The 13,093-nt window shown below is 40.5% G+C and overlaps 1 long non-coding RNA gene across 1 annotated transcript; it reads right to left on the minus strand.

The window, feature by feature from the left end:
* Positions 1 to 308: 308 nt before the first annotated feature.
* LOC135698073 (uncharacterized) lies at positions 309 to 12,326 on the minus strand. The gene is made up of 3 exons (XR_010517457.1): positions 12,282 to 12,326; positions 8,352 to 8,382; positions 309 to 505 (listed from the first exon to the last, which is right to left on the minus strand). It is a non-coding gene; the product is annotated as an uncharacterized LOC135698073 (long non-coding RNA).
* Between the last annotated feature and the right edge of the window lie 767 nt (positions 12,327 to 13,093).

The following is a 13,093-nucleotide window of genomic DNA, read 5'->3' on the forward strand; positions in this document are numbered from 1 at the left end:
ATACACATCAAACTGTCCAATATTGGACCCTGCCAACAAACGGCGCCTGCACCTGCACCACGGCGCTTCGTTTGCCGCCGAAAACTGATCGTATCCAGATCCTCGAAGCCCACTTTGGGTACTCCAAAACTATGGGAAAAGTACTATTGTCCGGGTATGTGTGAGGACATCAAGCGGTTCTCTCGAGGATGCCAGACGGGCAAAACGGCGAAACATCCAAGCATTGCACGAGTACCTCAAATTGGGCGTCTGACAACAGCGTCGATCCCTTGGCAAGTTGTGTCCATTCCACAGTCGAAAAAGGGCAACACGATGCTGCTAGTCGTCACCGATCACTTCTCTAAGTTCCTGTTGTTTGGGGTTCCGGAGCGGCCCACAGTTCAAATCCAACCTTTTTGCTACTTTCTTGAAGATGGTTAACCACTGGCAAAATTCCAATTACCCTCCAGCAAATAATCCGACCGAACGGGTGAATCGGGTTATTGGTGCAGCGATCAGAACATACCTAAAAGAAGAACAAAAATAATGGGATGAGAACCTTCAGAAAATTGCTATGAGCCAAAGGAATTACGTGATGATCAAAAGGAAATCTTCGAAAACACAAGAATGATCCTAAAAAAAGAGCATACGAAAAATACAAAGTATTATAATTTGAGATCCACTGTAAAACCTATCGGAAATAGTAGTGAAGAAAACTATTTCATTTCCAATAAAGCAAGCATTTTCGATAGAAAGTTGGCTGACACCTACTCACTTTCCTGCACAAATTATTGATAAACTAGGTTCCAATTGAGGGGGTTGGAAGGAAAGGGGTGTAAGTGACTTTGATCGACTTTCTCTTATGATATCCACAGCTCTATTTCTGCCACATAGTTTGATAAAGCATCCACACGAATCAAGGAATTAATTTGTAGCTAAATTATTAACGAAAGTGAAAATCGATGAAGAGAATCGATCAAAATCACTTGAACACTTTTCTTATAACCCCCTCAGTTGTTATGAACTGGAGGATCCACTGATCAGCAACATCCGGAATGAATAGGACTCCATCATCACTTTTTATGCACTAGGAATTCCAGCTTCACCGTTAATTGTGTTGATTCTGATGGGTGCTCACCAGCAAGCACACTCCTGGCAAAAGTAGCACCAGACTTTGTCCTACCACTATCCGCAACAAAATATTCAGTTAATGATGTGTCGTGAAAAAATTTGACGTCTTAATGAAAAAGAAAACATGCACGCCTACTATGACCAAAACGTCCAATTTTCACGACGTCCACCCCCGCCCGCGCATCACCTTCCAGACGCTACCATAGCAACACCCTTGTAACCAAATTTTCACACGCCAGAAGTCTATATAAGGAGGCCTGCTGCTAACAATCGTTAAGAGGCTTCTGAGGTGGATTCAAAGCGGACGTACTTTTCATCGCTCTCCCAATATTTCCAATTAAGGACGATTCAAGCAAAATGTTTCCTAGTAAGGCGAAGAATGGTCGCGATGCTCGGCAGACCCGGTCTGGTCGAAATGTTAGACCGGTGTCTTTGCCGGATTTTATGCGTGCCGATCCCGATGGTAAGCTAACGGCCATTTACCAGCGAATAAAGGCGGCTTCTTTGAAGCCAAAGCTGCCAAAAAGGCAGGATCGCTGGGAAATGCTTAAAAACTTACCGGTAACCGATGAGTATGACAATGTAAGGTCATCGGTCGGTGAGTATATCCGGGGGCCGTTTGTAGCATCTACTAGGAAACTGGAGATTGGTGAGAGATTTGAGATGAGCGGAATTACCCAGAATGCCTCAGGTAACGCGGGTAATGGTAAGGAAAATTTAGATTATAATTATGATACTGTAGGGCTAGAGATCAATAATGAATTAGGAGATAGGGTTGAAGAGAAACATTTAAATTCATGTGAGGTATTTAGGTGTAACAGAGCCGATGTAGATTCGGTTCTGACAGCAGGAATAGCCAGGGTACAGCAATGTACGACAACGGTAGCAGTGTTTGAAGCATACGCCAAGACACACCATGAACTTTTGGAGCGTGTGACGTATGTAGCGGACACTGCTAACGTTTATACGCAAACTACTTCTCCCAAACTGCAGCGTACTCAGTTGAATTTTGTGTATGCTGGATTTTGGGAGCACTGTACCCTGCGAGAAAATCAAGGTATGCAAACCGAGGATGATCAAAATTTGACAGTTACAAAGCAGCCTACTGTGCTGCTTGAAAAAAAATCCAGTGACCTAAACCCAAATTCGCTAAAGAAAATGTTTGGCTGGAAATGTTTAGGATTGACTTTTTTGGTTTCGGCCATGGCCCTCGGTTTAATGGAAATTTCAAATTTCGTCTAGTAGTTTGGTGTTCTTTTTTGTTATCAGATCGAGCTCACTGGTGGTCCAACGAATTTCATTAAAATTTCTTAGCTTCTCCGAGGTTTCCTGACGAGTAAAGGTGTTGTAGCCGGGTACTAATGAATACTTCGAGCTACCATCTTTACTACGAGGATTCCTCGGAACCCATTAACACCGGATAGGGACCTTTTGGTGAACAAAATTTGTTTAGGGACCGTGCTTCCGAGCAAACCAATCGATGTGGCAGAGTGCTATCATCGAAGATCTTATTATTTATGGAGTTCGAAGGACCACTACCGTGAGCTCGATCGTTGCATTTTAGAGTAGCAGAGTTAGGTTTTAGACATAGTAGGTATATATGTAGAAAAAGAATCAGTTAGATTGATAGGAGCTAGGGCAGGAGCACATATGTGATTGGCAGGGAATGTGGTGGGAGTTTAAAGGTACTGAAAAGTCACCCCTTTTGATGATTTTGATTGAAACTGAAAATCGGTTTCGATCGAAATTAGTAATAGAGGTGACTTTTCAGTACATTTAACGGGGCTTATCACATATGTGCTCCTTTTATCTTGTTAGTAAGCTACTTCCAAATTTACCGTTTACTTATAGTAGCTAGCTAGTTAAAAGGGTGGTATCACATTTCTCGGATATTAATTTCAGAATGGGCCATTTATCAGTTTAACGTTTTCGGCAATATTTCTGTTAAAGAATTTTTAAATTAAGAAAGCTTTAAAAAATATATTGAAATGGGAATATTTCGTTCTTTGAGTGGTTGCGCTGTTTTTTGTTGTATTTTATGTTCGTTTGTTTATTGTTTTTTTCTTTAATTTGATATTTGAATAAAGAAGGTAATATTCCCATTAGCAAAATTTAGAATGCACATGATTTTATACTTTCATGTAAATGGTCCATTTTGGGAAATGAATCTCGAGGGAAATGTGATACCACCCTGAGAAGCATTTTTAATCAGTTAGGAGCTAGAACAGGAGCACATATGTGATTGGCAGGGTTTGTGGCGGGAGTTTAAGGGTACTGGATACTTTGTTCAGTACTTTTAACGGGGCCTCTCACATATGTGCTCCTTTATTCTTGACACACAGGATAGAAAGTAGGTAGTTTGAGTGAAACTATATTTAATAGAAAAGAGCTAGGGTCGGAACAAGAATTTAATCAGCAGGAAATGTAGTCCCACATTTGAGATGTCCTGCAACTTTTTTCGTTGTCAATTAAAATTGCAATTGTGCATTTCAGGGTAATATTTTTCAAGTTAAAAAACAATCCTATCCCATATTTTGTATGAATGAAAGTGTATCAATCAAGTGGTGTCGCTAAATTTTGTTAATTTAAGATCCTGTTGACAAATGAATAATTCAAATAGTATTACGTAACTAAAGCTAACCAAGACACCATTGTGGAATGCTCTTCGGCAGGGGAACTATGCCATTAGCGCGAAGCATTTTTAAACCACTGATGCTGGCGCCAACTAGTATTGTCTTTACTATCTGGTTATCACTTGATTCAATAGGATCAGATCCGCCATTAGCACAAGATGGGTAAGTGTGCCAGTTATTGATCTGAGTGTTTCTCTAATTGACCCTGCCTTATTGAGGAGGTATGTTCGGTTCATTGTTTGATCTCATTCTTACTGGATAAAATTATAAACATGGATTGCCGATATATCATCTGTTTAAGATAAATCCAAAAAATTAGAATGATTATTTCAAATTACAACAATAAATTTCAGATGACGATCTTTCGTTTGAGCTTATTGTCAAAACCGTCAAACCCAATCACGTAAGTTTAACGTTAAAACATTGGTGCACAAAGGTAATGAATTAATCTGCGAGATAACCTACCTCTTACGTAAAGAAAATAAAGGACGAAGGTCCAAGGTCGCACCTTTGAAACAAATAACTAATCCCAGGTGGGAACTTTTCGTAGCACTAGAGAGGGTCTAGGATAAGAGATAAGCGGACTGGTTGATTTTAAGCCAACCGAACTGTCAAAACCAGAGACAATCGAGCAACGCACATCTTGATTGAAATGGCAGTGTTGCTAGAAACCACTTAGGCATAGGTTTCCAGGTCGTTTGAGTTGAATACGTTTCTCTCTTATCCTAAAAACCCTCTCTACGTAGCACCTTTGGCTGTTGCGCTATAATAATAAAGAAAGTCGTACCTTCGTCAAAGAAGATGCTGTTTAAACGAGTGGTGCTTTGGTTCGACAGTCAACATTGTTCGGGTGGCTTGGTTGTCCAAGTTTCGGATCAGCTTCAAAGAATTTCAACTAAATTGGAAATGGAGACACGTTTGATCACTTAGACAGGACTTTGATGTAAGTTTTCCAAGCACTGTATTTAACCCTCCTGAGAGGATGATTACACGCGTTATTGTACGTTCAGGGTACAGAGTTGTAACATTGAAGATCATCAAAAACTACTTGTCGGGCAGATCATTGCAGGTCTACTTGAACAATGTCCCCTCTGATACGTTCAACGTTGATGCAGGAGTCCCTCAGGGTAGCCTGATTGAGCCTACCCTATTCAACATTTTCACGTTAGACGTTCCTCACTTGCCGGGTGGTGGTATCCTGTCAATGTTCGCAGAATACACCTCCATCATCTATAAGAGTCGAGTGATCCGTGCTCTGGCGAGTAAACTACAATCAGGCCTGGATGTTCTGTTCGACTATTTCGAGATCAGGCCGCTCTATCCTCTGATAAACAGGAAGTCCACCCTTTCCCTCAAAAGACAAGCTTGCTGTCCACAAGCAGATCATTCTGCCGGCTATTGAGTATGGTATGCTAATATGGGAGAGTTGTGCTAAGTGCCACCACCTAAAGCTTCAGAGGATCTTAAACAAGATCATCAGAATGATCCTTAACAATCCACCGCGAACTCGTAATTCTGAGATTCACCACCTGGCCGGTCTTAAAACACTCGAAGAGCGAAAGACGTCCACGCTCGAAAGGGTCAGAGTCGCCTGTCTGCGATCAAACCACCAGATCATTCGATATTTGGCAACCTAGTGCAAGTAGTTAGGTAGGTTCATGTGCTCAAGTAGGTAGGTTATCACATTTTTAAATTCAAACAGAAACAAGCCCTGAAAAGGGTATCCTGTAAATTAGCGCTAAACGCAATCATCACATTAGAATAACCAATTAACTAGAACAAAGTTGAAGAGCCAAAGGCTAACCAATTGAAATGTATAACCAAATGTTGAAACTTTAAAAACCAGCAAATAAACGTTAAATTTACTACCCTGCTTGACCGTCCAGCAGTACAGTTCGGTTTTTTACTCGTTCTCTTGAGTTGTTCGCTAGTTCGTTGCGATAGTATTTGCGTTCTCTTTCGCGGTGTTTGGTGAAGCATCCTTTTGACGCGACTGCTATTCCGATCGGGAAGCAATTCCTATTGGACACCACCAGTGCTCAACTGGCATCGAACAATCGTTACGCCATCCTGGAAAACGGCGATGATCCAAAGGTGGAAAAGATGGAGAAAGTTCCACCGTTCTTCGTAAAAGGATTCCCAGAAGGCTTGCGGAGAAAATCGACTTTTACATCGGTAAAGGTTGTAGGAGCTCAGTATTTCTATATCGAAAAGTCCGAACCTACCAGTGAGATAGATGTAGAAGATAAACAAAGACAAAATGTGAGAGTGTTATGCTATAAATGTATCTGAATTAATCAGTATCGGTTGATTTTTACATAAGTCAGCAGATGAGCATCAGGCTGGTTACTCAAACTACAACTGAACTTTAAGACGGATTAATTAACTTTAGCCCAGACAACCAGAATGCACGTATATTCAAAATTATTTTCGTGATATACAAACATATATACAAACAAAAAATTCGTATAGAATGCAAATAAATGGTTTATACGTACAAAAATAGAGGCCATATACGTGCATATTTTAATTTAATTTTTAACGAGTTGATTTAACAACATGTACGATTTACTCTGTAATAACAAATTCATTTTGAAAAGTCTTACGATGTAATCCGAATTCCCTTCAAACATTCCTCAAAACGTTAGAACTATTCATGATTAGGTGTCGTCGAGTTCTCTGCATCTCTCTTATAGAAATGTTGAACTAACATTCCTTTCCTATCTCCATGAGTCAATTGGAGCAACATCGCAGCGGAGCAAAACTCCGGGGATCTCATTTCGCGCGGAGCGTCGCCAGAACTAATTCAGCGCAACAGTCTGTGGTTGAATGGTTCTGCATGGAGCACTGTGAATCAATCGACATCCGACATCGACACTGACCAACACTGACCAACAGCACATTGATAGGGAGCAAAGAACAGTAGCCGTCTCTCTCATCACTCTCTACGAAAATGACTTTCTCGATGGAATGATGGCAAGATATTATCCCGATCTCATGATGGTCACTGCTCGTATTCTTTGGTTAAGGTCTCCTGAATCTCAGTCGATTCCTCGTTTGTTAGCATGCGAGCTTGATCGAGCCCAAACAGTTTACATGCGCCACGTTCAGCAGCAGCACTTTCGTGAAGAGCTGAATCATCTGGAGTCCTGGACGAAGAGGGTATGCTCAGGGTGGGCGGAAGGATACAACAGTCAAGTCTCAGCTACGACGTTCGACATCCTATATTGATCCCTCGCTATTCTATCCTCAAATCGTATCTGTTGAACCATGACCACATCGTCCATCACCACTGTGGGCCAAAAACACTGCTGGCAGTACCCCGAAGAAGATTTTCGATCATCAGTGGGGCAAGTGCAGCAAGGAAAGCTTAACGTCAGTGTGTGACGTGTGCACGTGTTAAGCCAGTACCAACGTATCAACTAATGAGTCAGCTGCCATCTGATCGAGTTCAACCAAATCCACCATTTGCGATTACTGGCGACGACTATGCAGGTCCAGTCAGCATTGTTGGACGTAGGACCAGAGGTGCGAAACAAAGCAAAGAATACATTGCACTCTGTGTTTGCTTTATAACAAAGGCCGTGCATATGGAAGCTATGTCTGAGCTTACTACTGTCGCGTTCTTGGCGGCATTCACTAGATTTTCTAGCTGCTACCGTTTGTCAGCGATAATGTCCTAGGATAACGCAACGAACTTCAGAGAAAGAGCTAAGCACCTTCGAGAAATGTACGCAAAACTGTGCAAACTTCTGTGCACAACGATGAAGTGACCGCATTTCTAACCGACAAGGGAGTGGAATGGAACTTCATTCCAGCTCGGTCGCCACACTATGGAGGACTATAGGAGTCAGCGATCAAGGCATTTGTCGAAGATCACCAGCAGTTACATCATTACCTTCGAAGAACTGGCCACGCTCAAATTGCTGCATGAACCGAAGGGCACTTACACCGATCTCCAATAGCCCGATGGATCCTCAACCTCTCACTCCAGCTCATCTTCTCATCGGTCGTGCACTCACCACCGTTCCCGAAGTCAACTTGCTGGAGCCGAAAATTAGCTCGATGTCAGGCTGTCAGTTTGTTCAGCGTCTCTCGCAAGAATTTCGCACTAGATGGCAGACAGAATACATGCGATCTCTGCAGCGGATGTCAAAGTGGCAACGTTCATCACACAACGTTTCGGTCGGCGACTTCGTTCTATTAGGGGATGTCAATTCGAAGCCAAATCAATGGCCTACGGGTAGAATCATCGAAACCTACCCAGTAGCAGATGAACTGTAACGTACGATCAGGATGAGTATGTTCCAAGAAGACTTCGATCAGAAATTCCCAGAGGAAATTTGGTTGGCAGATTATGTTCGAGCGACACCTCTGGACGTTCCCCTTACGAGTGAGAAGTGAACAGTTGTCCCCTGCAGCATCCTCTGAACCGGCTATTATTAGTTTTGATAGATAGGATTGTTTAATTTTTCGTAACATATACAATTTACTCTTTCCTACAACCAATTCCAAATGCATTGAATGGGAATAATAAAATGCAATTCAATAACCGGTGAAGCAATTCCGCACGCGTTTTTTACTTGTTCAAATAAGGGGTCTACTTACGTTTGATTGAAGTGTTGATTTGGTTGGAGTTCTGAAATAGGAAAAAAAAAAGATTAGTTTAGGATTATTATTTACTAAGGTAGCTTCTTTTACAAACCAAGTTGGTTTGGGATCGTATATAAATCCTAGTGACCTGATGCAAGATGAAATCGGCTACGAGCTCAAACTTAGGGGTCCGTTGAAGGACCAGAGAGAAGCATTTTGGAAAGCTCAACTGGGAGAAAAACAAAATACAAGAATAGGAGCAGGAGGGGCATAGTGAGCATTCCGCACTTTGGCTTTGGATCTCCAGCTGCATGAAACAAATCAACTGGTAGTATCATTATGATATTGATCCTACCACCAACCAATTTGTTACGAACGGCCGGAAGACCAAGCTGGGGCAAGGGATGCTCACTATGCCCCTCTTACCCCTATTACAGACAAAAAAAAAGTCATTTTTGATGAACTGAAAAAAATATCCAAATTAAATCAACCCAGCATGATAATGCAAGGATTCGAGATATGCAGCCTGTACAGTTACAATTAATGTTTTGCTCATTGACCGGATTTTTAGAGCGATAAGCAAATCATTCATTTGAAAAATCGGAAACAAAAGGCTCACAAAATATATAGAAAAAACAATAATCAGGGTAATTTGGAAAAGTATTTGAATATTTGTAACCAGTCTAATTTTGCTGTATCTGCTGCTCTTTATGAGTATAACAATAAAGCTGAAAAATAAATTAAAGCATGTCCAAGAGTCTTCTTCAATAACGTTAAAAATAAAATTTCTATCAACAATTACTTTAGACGAAAAAATAAGCAATAATTGAAAAGATATTTGTTATCTTTTTGTCACATTTTTTCAAGAGACATACTCCAATTTCTCGGATAATGATCATGATTACGAATATTTTTCACAGTTTCCAGTTTTTTCGAACAATTTTGGTGTTAGTAACCTTTATGTTCAAGATATGTTGACAGGTCTAAGAGCTTTGGACACCACTAAAGGCTCAGGACCAGATGGAATCCCGTTAGATTGTATGTAAAATTTAGCAAAAGAACTCACAATTCCTTTATAATGGCTGTTCAATATGTTACTTGTCTCCAGTACATTCTCGCAGGAATGAAAAAAAATCGTTTTTAATATCCATTAATCCAAAATTTGATATCTGAAATTATCGTGGGATTGCCATCAGCTCGTGCATTCCAAAGCTATTCGAATCAATCATAAACAAAAATATCTTCAGCCAAATAACAAACAACTGGAACTGCAACCAAGTTGAACATTTTTTGGAGAAATATATTACATTGTAATTAAGTTGAATACCTTTTTTGGAAAACTTGTACTGCATTTATAGGAACACTGTTCCAGTAGTAGTGGTAGCTGCTAACTTTGGTTCCTATAATAGTGGAATGCATTGGATTCTAATGGGTTCCACTATTATAAGAACACTACCGCAGCTATTGGTGCAAAGGAGTAAAAATCTTAAGGAAAATAAAATGTTTTGCGTCATTTTTGACGGAGAATAGAAAACATAACACATTTGAAACTAATCAAGCAAAGGAGGAAGAAGTGTTCATCAACTTCGTAGAAGAATATTTTGGAGAAGTAAACCAATAAAACTAATACTAGAACCAACAGAGAACGTAACAGGAGATTTGTAGATGGATGGAGAGGAAGAACAACTGTGCTGGAGCATAAAATTGACATAATTCCAGGATAGAAACCGAAGCATCCGAAGGTCTGCGGTGATCCAAAAATAGATGGCAAAGGAAATGGATCGTATGAAGGAGATGGAAATCATCGAATTGTCGGAGTCAGACTGGTGCAATCCAATTTTACCAGTAAAAAAGTCATCAGGAGAGTGGAGGCTTTGACTAGATAGCAGGAGAGTTGACGAGGTAACGAAAAAGGAAGCATATCCTTTGCCTGACATGCAGATGATATTGGGAAGCTAAGAACTTCTCTATTAAAGACTTGTCTAAAGCATACTGGCAAATTCCTTATGTAAACTCTATTGGAAAGCAGGGAATACACGTCGTTTAGATCAGGAAAGCATCTATATCGCTTCAAGGTGATGCCGTTTGAGTTAACAGGGACCCCAATTTTCATTTTCATTTTCATTTTGCAGCGTTTGGTGGGGCAATGGGAGCGAAAGTCAATCCAAAGCCGAGGATAAAGGAAGGGTAATGGCTAAATAGTCTATGCGGACCACTTGAACGCCATGGGAAAAGGAAGGGATTGAAGAGGCCGGTGATTGGGGGTTTTTGAGGAAATGACACATGATTACGAATATTTGTGATGCAAAATGTAAAGAAACCGAAAATCCATCTCCCACTGATTCATCCTTTCACATATATACCAAATTGATATTTTAAAGCAACCATCAAAATAAATAGACAATACATGAATAGGCTAGTTGCCTCCCTAAGCGTACCATCCACATCCTAACTCTTTTGTTAACTTACTTAATGTTATTAGGCTGTCTAAATTTTCTTATTTAAGGTAGCACAGCAAACAAGGAGTAGCAATTTCAAATTTGTATGTTTTGTGGAAGCTGACATTTGTGCCTTTAAAGTTTCACGCTAAGGCTTCTTTAGAGTATCACCTTAAGTTCCTTTGATGATTATGATATCTCATTAGCTTGATTTAATAAATAATTGAATTCTCTAATCTACCCAATCAATTATCAATCAATCATGCTTTATTAAGTACCTGCACTTGTCCATGTGATCTAGAATTTAACGTATTTTAAGTTGTTTGTTACTTAGATCAATATTTATTATATATTAGTTCGACCCAGGTGACACCTTCAAGCATTTTGATGTTAGTTTCCAAGATGATTTTTTAATTATATAGGGTATATGCTCCAATTATGCTCACACATGTCGTTCCTCAAAATTACGTATGGATATGTCACAATAGAAGCACTCCACAGTGGAAATCCCGAGCCATAGTTCAAACAATTTATCCCAAACCAAAATGAAGCATATATAAGACTATTTACAATACCATGTACAAAAATGGTGTTTAACATTGTTCCCTGAGTAATGCTTCAATGAAAACAACAATGAAAGCTTGTCACGCAAGTAGAAGGAGCACTGTTGGGCACTTTCTGAAATATTTCAATACTATAATTCCCTTGCAAACCCAAATAAATCTATCTGTAAAATTAATAAAATAAGGGTGATTTGCGGAAAAACCCACCAGTATCGCACCCAACGTCAGTGCCTATACGTAAGCGTACTACGACGCGGCTTTTAAAAAAAGGAGTAACAGGTGTGATAATATCACTTCAGGCTAGATCTTTGGTTTTCTCATGCAATGGTTCATCAGAGAGGGGAAGCTCAGTAATCCTCATCGCATGCTCATGACGCTATTCTGCCATGGCATGAGCCAACGATGCCGGACCTAAACCAATCGTCTCCAACGCTCCACTATGAAACATAAGATTAGGCCCGCTCACCAACGTCCAGGTTAAAAACTAGCCAAGGGGAGGGAGTTAACAGGGACCCCAATAACCCAATGTTTAATAGAGTTCTGGGATATGACATGGACCACAGGTTTTTGTTCACCTGGATGACATAGTCATCACCTCTGAGACGTTAGTAGAACACTTGAAGTTATTGAAAACCAGTAGCGGAAAGATTGAGCAGAGCAACTTATCCATAAGTGCGGAAAAATCAAAATTTTTCGAAAAACTAATTTTATATTTTATATATATTTTGTCAGAGGAAGGTATATCGATAGATAGTAGATCCCTCACCAACAACGTTGAAAGAAGTAAAAAGATTGATGGGAATGGTTGGGTTCTACAAGCAATTTATACCAAACTACAGTACCATCATGGCACCGATCACGGGCCTACTGAAAAAGTCGATAACTAAACTGATTTGGACTGAAGAGGCATACAAAGCATTTAATGAAATCAAAAGTGTACTCACTTCTTCACCAATCCTGGCAAATTCAGTTCTCAATGAATATCGACGCCAACAGTATTATTTTCAAAAAAAAAAAATGATCAGCTCAGAGGAAGTATTCGGCAACAGAACGAGAATGCCTAGCAGTAATTTTGGCCATTGAATTTCGCTTCCGTCGTTACGTAGAGGGTACTCCGTTAACGTTGATAACGGACGTGCAATCCTTGAAATGGCTAAATAAAGTAAGCTTCGAGAGCAGCTTCACACAACTTGTTTGGTGGGCCCTTAAATTGCAGCAGCATAATATAGTTCTAGAATATAGAAAGGAGTATTAAATATAGTCCCGATGCGTTATCAAGAGCATTAAATGAGGTAGATGTACTTACGGTGGACTTGGAAAAACTGAAGTCGGATATCGAAAAGCTTCACTCCAGACGATCCTCGTTTGCCGCCGAAAGCTGATCGTATCCAGATCCTCGAAGCCCACTTTGGGTACTCCAAAACTATGGGAAAAGTACTATTGTCCGGGTATGTGTGAGGACATCAAGCGGTTCTCTCGAGGATGCCAGACGGGCAAAACGGCGAAACATCCAAGCATTGCACGAGTACCTCAAATTGGGCGTCTGACAACAGCGTCGATCCCTTGGCAAGTTGTGTCCATCCCACAGTCGAAAAAGGGCAACACGATGCTGCTAGTCGTCACCGATCACTTCTCTAAGTTCCTGTTGTTTGGGGTTCCGGAGCGGCCCACAGTTCAAATCCAACCTTTTTGCTACTTTCTTGAAGATGGTTAACCACTGGCAAAATTCCAATTACCCTCCAGCAAATAATCCGAC

The sequence above is a fragment of the Ochlerotatus camptorhynchus genome, unplaced genomic scaffold (genome assembly GCF_037179485.1).
Source record: "Ochlerotatus camptorhynchus isolate MF236.1 unplaced genomic scaffold, CSIRO-AGI_Acam_v1.1 ptg000082l, whole genome shotgun sequence".
Taxonomy (NCBI): domain Eukaryota; kingdom Metazoa; phylum Arthropoda; class Insecta; order Diptera; family Culicidae; genus Ochlerotatus; species Ochlerotatus camptorhynchus.